We start from the raw sequence: 10,000 nt of genomic DNA, 5'->3' as shown, positions 1-10,000 counted from the left end.
TTTTAATTTTTAATTGATTAACCCTTGCGAACTAAATTCCCAGTGAACTTGGAATTCCTAGGAATTCCTAAGAATTCCAAAAATTTCCAAGACATGCAAATTAGAGCAAATGCACAATCTTGGATTACTTTGGAACATCTGGGAATTGTAAAAATGCTACTTAGAATTACTGGGAATTTCTAGGAATTGTTGGGAATTACTGAGAATGTTCAATCTGAAGGCTTCTGAGCTTGAAGACAGGACTTGGAATTCTTGGGAATCTATGAGAATCAGAATTTTGTTACTGACAGAGAGAAATTGCCTGAGAAACTTAAAAGAACGGCCTGGTACACTACTAGAGTCTTAAAGTAAATTTACTAAGTATATTACTCCAAACATAGCCCAGCAATCCCCCGAACAAACCAATACCAAAAGAACTAAAAGTATAACTAATGTAATTCAAGAACTGTGATGTTATAGTGAGGACACCTTAACTGTGAACACTTGATTTTTTGTACATTTTTTAAAGATTCAAAGAAGAAGAGTATGGCAAGGTTGATAACACATTTAGGCACTAACTGTTAGTGCAATATTTTGACATCAAAAGTTGTGGGGTATACATGTAGTATAAGCTATAACAAAATGAAATTGTCTTTATTTTAACAACATCAACACCTAATTGAAACTTCAATTTTTCAAGTGTAAATACCCTCTTTGTTGTGCTAGGATTTTACTTTTCAGACTACATTGTACTCCATCATAATATTTTTTATGCTTGCAATGTCTCCAATTGCTTTAGCCACACACTCCATTCAAATTTGGCAGGCGTACGAGGCATGGTTGGTCAGAGTTCCCTTCCAAATAGAACACCTTTTTTTTAATTTCAGCAACTTCTGCCAGTTGAAGTTCAGTTTCATTGCTAGAAGATCATAAAATTATTATAAATGACATTGGACAACCCTTGATCATGAATAATAAATACAATATAAATACACAAAAGATTTTTGAATACAGTGAATAGTGCACTAATTTCATAAAGCAATGATCAAAAGCATATTACATGTACATAAGAATGAAAATAAAAAATAAAAATACAACATTTCAACGATAATATTCAAAATCCCATTTGTGTAATAAGTTGAAATTACAATTTAAAATAATTCATGATGGAGTAAAAGCAAGCCCAAAATATTGAGTTTTCAACAAACACTTGAATATACTAAATTTACCCTCTTTCTGAATGTTGGTTGGTAATAATATGTTTCACAGTTTATATAATCATTATATGCAACAACAAGTTGCAAAATTGTTGAGACACTTTCATTAAAAGACACCTTTTCTAACTTCCAATACTCAGCGTATCTAGAATTTAAACCTTTCCCATTTCCTCTCCCCTCTCCCCCTTTCAATGTTGACTGCTTAAGTTCCCAACATTTTTTTGTCTCGCTAGCAACACTGATAAGGGGGAGAGGGGGGCTGCAGTGTGAGAGATAACAGGGAAATTAATAAGGCCCCAAGAAGGGAAAGTGTCTCCACTATTTTTGCAACTTGTTGTCTGATTGATTGCAATAATTTTGCCAGTCCGGATTTGAATCCTATAGGGAAACGTTTCAACGTAGAAAAGCAGGAACTAAAGAAACAATCATCAAATATCGTATATGCGCTGAAACATTTCAGAAGTTTGCACGCGAAGTGCAAAGCACATTGCACCAAACACGAAAGGATATTAATTATTGACATACGGTAGCATCGATTTTTGAGTGTTTGGACTTATCATCGCTAACAGAAGACTCCATACCAAATACTAAAGCGAGCAAAGTATTTTGCACTGCAGATCTGATGCTCCGAAAGTTACACATGGCTCGTATTATGTAACACAATACCATTTATTGTGTTTCTTGGTGACGTCAACCAGGATGGTGGCGTTACAGTTGAAAATCGTATCTTTGAGGAAACAGCACAATTCAACTAGTACTTCCTTTTCTAATCAATCCAATACATTACCAGGTGATTCGTAATAAAGCTCACACAGTTAGAAATCCTGTACATATCGTCTATTCCATTTACCAATGGTCTACCATCCAAGCACGGTCTACAATCGCTACAGCAAGAAATATGATATCATATTATTTTTTCAGTGAAAAGTTGTGGTAGACCGTTTCATATAAATGTCATAATGTGTAGCCGGTACAAATTTGTTCACTGTTGTATCTCATTGTAAAACAAATCTCGCAAAGGATTTAACACAATCGGGTGCTTTCTTTTGATCATTGTGCTCAGTCAGTCATTCCAAAGAACATGGAATTAGCCTGTACCCGACACGTCACTAAGAGGACTTGCTAGTAAGCGTTACCGATCCCTTCTCTGGCAGCAGACTAGCCCGAAAGCAATAAGTAATGTTACGAATGGACTTCTATGAAAATGTATCTTTGTATAACTATAACAATGTTTGCTAACAATTTATTTTTCGGAAAGTGGATGTTCCCTTTAAATGGCATGCGATCACAGTTTAAGGAGAGGTTATGTCTGTTTCTCATTCGTAAACAACATCTAATTTCGTACATGTTGCGCGTGCTTTAGATGTCATGTGTCGACCGAAATATACATGTTTAAGGCAAATTATTTCGAAATCGGTTCCAGGATATTTCTAGCGTACTTTAAAAAGCAAAAGGATGGAAATCACACCTTTCCGTGTACCAAATTATGTGTATGTTTGACTTGACTCACAGAAAGCACTGAAATGCCTTCAAGTTACGTCATACCGAAACCCAGCCAAAATCCAGTTTATCGCTGGCCATTTTCCATTCACAGCAGATCAGAGAATTAAACAATATTTTTTTGGAAACACCATATTAAACGCAAACGATAGACGCCTTCCTGTTCCAATAAACAAAGTGACCGTACGCCAATACAGTGACAACCAACTCAGACAACAAGTTGCAAAATTGTTGAGACACTTTCATTAAAAGACCCCTTTTCTAACTTCCAATACTCGGCGTATCTAGAATTTAAACCTTTCCCACTTCCTCTCCCCTCTCCCCCTTTCAATGTTGACTACTTAAGTTCCCAACATTTTTTGTCTCGCTAGCAACACTGATAAGGGGGAGGGGCTGCAGTGTGAGAGATAATAGGGAAATTAATAAGGCCCCAAGAAGGTAAAGTGTCTCCACTATTTTTGCAACTTGTTGAAGCTCGTATAGTTTTAAAGACTTTTTTTAGAGTTAGGTCTTCAACTGAAATATTTGTTTATTGTTAATAGAAGTAAACTTATTTATTGCTATTAGTACTTGAGTAACTCTGATAAATAAGTATTGAGGTTAATGGAGTATTTTTGAGACTTCATTCGTAGAATGTGCAACCTTTAGTACAGCTTTGACAAGACTCATGAGGCCGATGGAAAAGAAAACTTTTTAATCAACAAAGTTAAAAAGAAGTACAACTGTGAATTTGAGTTGTGGCACCTGGTCATCGCACAAGTAAACTACATAGTTTGTTGTGAGCATTATTTATGACAACCACAAGATTAGTCAGATAAAGTTAACTTAAAACATTACTGAACAATATCAGGGACATGTAACAATGTTCACATGTACAGGGAAGTACATGTAGTGGCCTTGGACATAATCTCAATTACCTCTGATTTAAATCATTTAAATCATGCTTTGCACTTTAGCATTTGTTAGCTGAGACATACGCGTACATGAAGTTACTGGAACTGAAATGCACTTCATACCATAGAGAGCCTGAAAGTTCTTGTAGAATCTGTCTAGTAGATCTCTTGCTCGCTTCAACTGGCTTGGAGTGATTTCACTACCAATAAGTATATATATTGCTTGTGAGAAGCGGGCAAAATGTTGGAGGTATTTATCTGGCAGATAACCAACCAAACATGGCAAAGCATAATAAAAAAGCCACGACTACAACTCGGAGGCTAGAAAAACAAAAGACAAGTCGTACATTTCCTGTGAAAGGCACCAAGGAAATACCAATAATGCAACGTTTTCAAGTGGTACACCATGGAAATACCATGAGTCAGTTGAATTTTCTCAGTTATGTTTACACACAAGTGAGTGTGTATACCAAGAAAATACAAGTGGCAAGTGGGATATTCCATGGTATAGGTCCACAAGATAGAATTGCATTTTCAACTAGTTTATACAATGCCATAAAAAAAAATGTGGCCAACACAATCAATGCAACATACAGTACGCTCATCACACAATGGGAAGGTTGGGTGTTAAATACCGTCGAATATACAACAGCTTTCTGTATTACAATTGGCTTTATTTCCTATTGCAGGGTATAAAAGTTAATACTGTGGCTTTATGACTTCTACAATTGTAATTGCAGCCTTACCTTTAAAGTTCTTGAAATGTTTCTCCAGGTCTCTTGGAAGTCGGGCTAATACATCTGGGGGTTGCATTTGAAGTATGCGTTTGTTAATCTTTTTTATCTACAAGTGTATAAAAGATTATGTATCTTAAAAAAAGTCTTGATATTTCCCTTGACAAAATATTGACTGTGAATGGAAATCACTTGAAGGATATTAAAAAAAAAACATTCAATGGCAGGTGACATCAAACAATCCTGCAACCTACATGTACCAAATTGTACTCAAAGCTAGGTGAATGGCTGCCATAAACAACATTTAAATTTTATGTAAATTTGCACATAACACAACATGTACTATTTTTTTAAAGTACTCACAATATGTACATGTACATCCAACATTCACAATTATATGCAAAACAAGAGCAAAAAATTTGTATCTTAAAATAAACTCTTGACATTTCCTCTGACTAAATATTGACTGTGAACTGAAATCAATTGTGGGATATTGAAAAAAAAAACCAAAACAAAACAACATTTAAAAGCAAAAGAATTGAATTTCTAGTATAAATATCCAACAAATAATTCTTTTTATTCCCCAATCAAATCATACCTGGCCACCAATAAAAAATTCCTTCATATTGTTGGTTGAAGAGAACCATTTGTACAGACGAGTCTTTGTTACAACCAACAAACATCCATGCATGTAGTCAGGAACCATCCCAAGAACAATGTCAAACCAGGGCATTAGGGCCAAGCAGGAGACATCAAACAATCCTGCAACCTACATGTAACAAATTGTACTCAAAGCTAGGTGAATGGCTGTCATAAACAACATTTACATTTTATGTAAATTTAAACTTAACATCACATGTATTTTTTAAAAGTACTCATAATATGTACATCTAATGTTCACAATTATATGCAAAGCAAGAGTAAAGTGCATGCTGGAATACTTGTAAAATATGATAGTCATGAGAAAAAAAACAGACTTATAAACAGAAACAGCTTGCTAGTATGCAAATAAGATCATGTCCCATGGGACTCTTGTTTTTCTTTGGTACCAAAGCTTGAATGAGATAAATAATTAATATATATTTTTTGTTATAAAAATAATGGTTTACGTAAATTTTCATGAATGGCTAAAACATAATATGCTCTATCCATACAAGATTCCAAACTCTATCCATACAAGATTCCAAACTAAATCACCTTTCTTTTGCTCTGATTTGCTTTGATAGCATTTTCCAGAAATATTGTCATAGTCCTGTTGGGAGCCCTCTCAGTTGCAGACCTGTATGGGTAACATCGGGTATGCCCCTTTCCTTGGGCAGCTACAAATCCACTTTCCTCACATGTCAGACAACCACCCTCACCATATGTTGAGTCATATATAAAAGGTATGCCTTCCCTTGTACATCAGTTGAGCCAAGCAGTACAGAAGCTTTGCGTCTACTGTTGAAGGTTCTTGTGGCAACTCAATGGTTACTACTAAAATGGAAAGTGAAAAATGTACCCTAGGTGAATAAGTGAATTAATGTACTGTAATGGACTTTTATCACTATTGAGCAGTACCTGCAAAATTGAGATACAATTATTTACAAAACGTTAACATATTTTATTCACACTCGATGACCTGGAGCTTGTTAGGCTCCTGGCTTAGGTAGCTAATGAGTCAAGTTTAAATTACAAGAATAACGTGTAGATTAAACTATAACAATAAGAGCACTTGAATTAACACTTAAGTTGCCATAGGATGCTTTAAATACTGTTTGAAGGCATGTCTCAAACACCCACCTTCCTTGAACAGTTTGTTCAATGGCTCAAAGAATGCATTGAATGGGGGTTTTCTCTTCCCCTGCCAAATACCCCAGAGCATCATATTTGTCTTTGAAAACCTACGATGTAAGAAAATTAAATAAGTAAAAAGAAACATTTCTTCTTTGGTTCATACAATAAAAAAGAATTGTCTTTTGATGAGGCTCCACTCAAATATAGTTTTAGGTAACTTAGCATATAAATGGTAGATTAAATATTTATGTTTTCAGGAAATGATAGATTTCAATAATTTTTTTCTACCTGTCTGGAGATGGAAGTTCATTGATAGCTAAAAACACAGGCCAAAGGGATACACTATAGGAGGAATATAAATGGGCACCATCTGTGTTGAAGATGAAACTTATGTTGGATATATGGAACTGTCCAGGTCCACACAATCTTGTATAATATTTCCCATCAATAATGTCTGTGATTATTTCTTTTCCACGTTGCTCACTTCTCGCCTGAATAATTTGCCATATTCCTTCTTCTTAAAGAAAAAACTAATAATTGCTTAGTTACTAAGTTGTGAATCATAAGTCTTTTTTTTAATTTGTGATATATCTATCTATCTAGTCTACTTTGATACATAATTTATTCAAAGTATTCAATTTGCAAGTTATGAATCGTATTTATAATTGCTTGGGTTTCTTTTAATTATTTGGTAGTTTACTGACTAAATCAAATTATTGTACATGCACAATTCGTTCATGTACATGTACAGCAAAGTTTGTACCTTTATAGTTACAAGTAAACCATTAACCACACCACTGCGAAATAAATTATTTCAACGGTCATTTTGATCTTACAAGGGCAATGCCATAAAAATAAATGCTTTGTTCACTCAGATATTGCATGTTAATTATTGTAAAACAAATCAGAATCAAGACTGCCGAGGTTCTACTTACGTTCTAACGAACACTTCAGTTGACCAAAGATGTCAACAGTTACCAAACTCGCTTTGTGCAGCTTCTTCCCTTGCTGGTGGATACCCTTATACCTCAGACTGCAAGACAAAAATTAACTTTCTCAGATAAGCAAAGTTTACCAAAGTTCAGCTCAAAATCCATGAAATCATGCAATGACAAGCCAGTGATTTCAAATTTATGTGTAATTGTACCTTTTTGGTATGTTTCAGTGGCACATCAGGTGAGTTTTGTGGAGCCATTGTTCATATTTTGGAGAGATGCAGTGGAGCCAAAACTACTCTATGGCTAGACAAAACAATTCTTATAAGCTGCCTAAGCGTAACAATAAGGTACAATTAGGTATTTACCATACCCAAATTCAGCCCAAAATCCTTGCTATTGTGCAATATCAGGTCAGTTACTTGATATCATAGGATACCAGTGCAGTCAACACTAGGCTTCTGATTGGCTAATTGTGAATTTGGGTACAGTTAAAGACTCCTGCATGAATAATGGTTAATGACGCACCACAATAGTAATTTATTGAGCAGATGCATTCCAAATTATGCATGCCAACAAACTGCTGATATGTACATACCCATTGCAGCCTGGCGTTGAAACAGACCAATTGATGCTCCACGTTTGTTGGAAACAGACCGAGACAATTTTCATAAATGTCATAGGTGAAAACAGTACAATTTCCACACACTTCCTGCACATTTGAGTAAGTTAAAGATTGCAATAGCTCGTTTGCTGGGCAGAGCAATTTCAACAAATCAATGATATCTTTTGCAGCCTCTGTCGTGATGCAGTGTCTTGCAATTAATGAATGAATAGACATGCATGCTTCTTCTTGGGCTGAAAATGATTTTCGTGGGAGGCTGTCATTCGGTGCTTCATCATCAGCCAAATCGACTGAATCTTGGCAATCGGTATCTGAGTCCCCAGACTGTGAGAAAAAGCCAGAAGCTGCTGAATCAGAGTCACTGTCGGACGAAATTTCAACAACTTGCTGTCTGTGTCTCCTGGACAACATGTAAATGTTTCACAAGAAGGTAGTGTTTCAGCTTCGTTTTCATTTACAGTGCTCGTGCTCTGGATTTCCTCCAAGCTGGTTTGGGACTCCGCACATGCGTTCTCTATTTCCTGCAATGTGCCTTCATATTCACATGAAGTCAAATGATCTTGTTCCCTTTCGATTTCTTGTTGAGCAAAAAAGTAAGACTGAAGGGTCAATGAAGAAGGTGAGTTGGATGGTGAAGACAAGTTTGAATTTTTTGTGAGGTCATATTTGGTCGACTTTGGTACTGGAACACTGGGATCATCAAGGTATTTCTTATACTTTTGTCTGCTATATTCCACTATTAGAGAGCAAAGAGATCAAATAAAGACGTAATGAAAATAGTTTTAAAACCTCTTGAATGCAAGAACTGTTCGAAAGTATGGACCAATTTCTTACCTTTGCCGTGGACAGAACTTAAGTGACTTTCGATCCTTTCTTTCCTCAACAACGATTGGCAACAAATTGAGCACCTAAAAGATGTTCCATTCTCGTGATTTATCTCTGTATAGAGTGGGTTTCCGTGTCTTTGTCAGCATGTTACTCATCCAACACATGAACTTGGGCACATAATTGACTTAATTATCACGCGTCAATCAGATTCCATCATCTGCGGCTCGCCTGTTACGGATCATCTTTTCTCAGATCATATATCCGTATTTCCTACGCTAACAGCAACTAAACCGATAATCATATTGAAGGAAAGAGTTTACAGGAAAATTAAATCAATTGACTTGGACTCTTTCTGCAGTGATCTAGCAGCTTCCGAAGTCTGTCAAGACATCCCTGGGGAGTTGGATGAGCTTGTAGATTGTTACAATACAACTTTAACATCAGTTCTTGACAAACATGCTCCCTTTCAGCGAAAAATCATTCCCCAAAGGCGACACATCCCGTGGTATAATGATCAGATTTTAGCTGCAAAAAGGATGCGAAGAACAGCAGAAAAGAAATGGCGTTTATCAAACTCCATACATGACCTAACTGCATACAAATCTACATGAAACTTCGCTACAAACTTGATGAAAAAGGCACGCTTTGATTTTTATCAGAACCTCATACAAGAAAACAGTTCGGGTCAAGGAAAGCTCTTCATGGTCTCAAAACAATTATTAAATCAAAACTGTGAGGTTCCACTTCCTCCTCATTTTAGTAAAACGATGCTTGCAAATGAGATGGCTAACTTCTTCGTCCAAAAGATCAGTAATATAAGATCCAAATTCAAAGAGTGTACAACTGAAGATTGTCAAGATTGTGCTCCCATTATGGATCCACAATGTCCGTCATTTAGCAGCTTCCAAGTAATCACAGAAGAAGAAGATGGCTAAGAAATTGTATGCTCTCGACCCGATACCCACACCTCTGTTAGTCAAATGTATCGATGTCCTTCTTCCAGTGATAACTAAAATGATAAACATTTCACTTGATAGTGGTTATTTTCCCTCAGCATGGAGAGAAGCCTTAGTTTTGCCAACTCTTAAGAAGGCTGGTCTTGACACTGTTTTCAAGAATTACCGGCCTGTAAGCAATCTTTCCTTCATTTCAAAAGTAAATGACAAATCTGTGTTTATTCAAATTGACAATCATATGAAAACACACGATCTTTACCCTTCGCTACAATCTGTGTACAGAAAGAACCATAGTACAGAAACGGCACTTTTGAAAGTTACTGACGATATTCTGATGAAAATGAATTCTCAGCATGCTGTTCTACTTGTCTTATTAGACTTGAGCGCAGCCTTTGATACAGTCGATCACAGTTTACTTCTGCGTAGACTTCAAACTTCATTTGGAATTTCTGGAGCACCATTGGATTGGTTTACCTCGTACTTGATGGCCAGAAGACAACGTGTTTCTATTCCCGGTGCTCTCTCTGACAGTTGCTCTGTTGATTGGGGTGTTCCAC

The 10,000-nt window shown here is 36.1% G+C and overlaps 1 pseudogene; it reads right to left on the bottom strand.

Annotated features, from left to right (window-relative positions):
* Nucleotides 1–8,070, bottom strand: part of LOC138020613 (uncharacterized) — an 8,231-nt pseudogene extending 161 nt beyond the window's left edge.
* Nucleotides 8,071–10,000: the final 1,930 nt, after the last annotated feature.

The sequence above is a fragment of the Montipora capricornis genome, chromosome 10, assembly GCF_036669925.1.
Source record: "Montipora capricornis isolate CH-2021 chromosome 10, ASM3666992v2, whole genome shotgun sequence".
Lineage (NCBI taxonomy): Eukaryota > Metazoa > Cnidaria > Anthozoa > Scleractinia > Acroporidae > Montipora > Montipora capricornis.
Note: the sequence above shows the minus strand (reverse complement) of the source record. Positions and strands in the feature narration are given on the sequence as shown.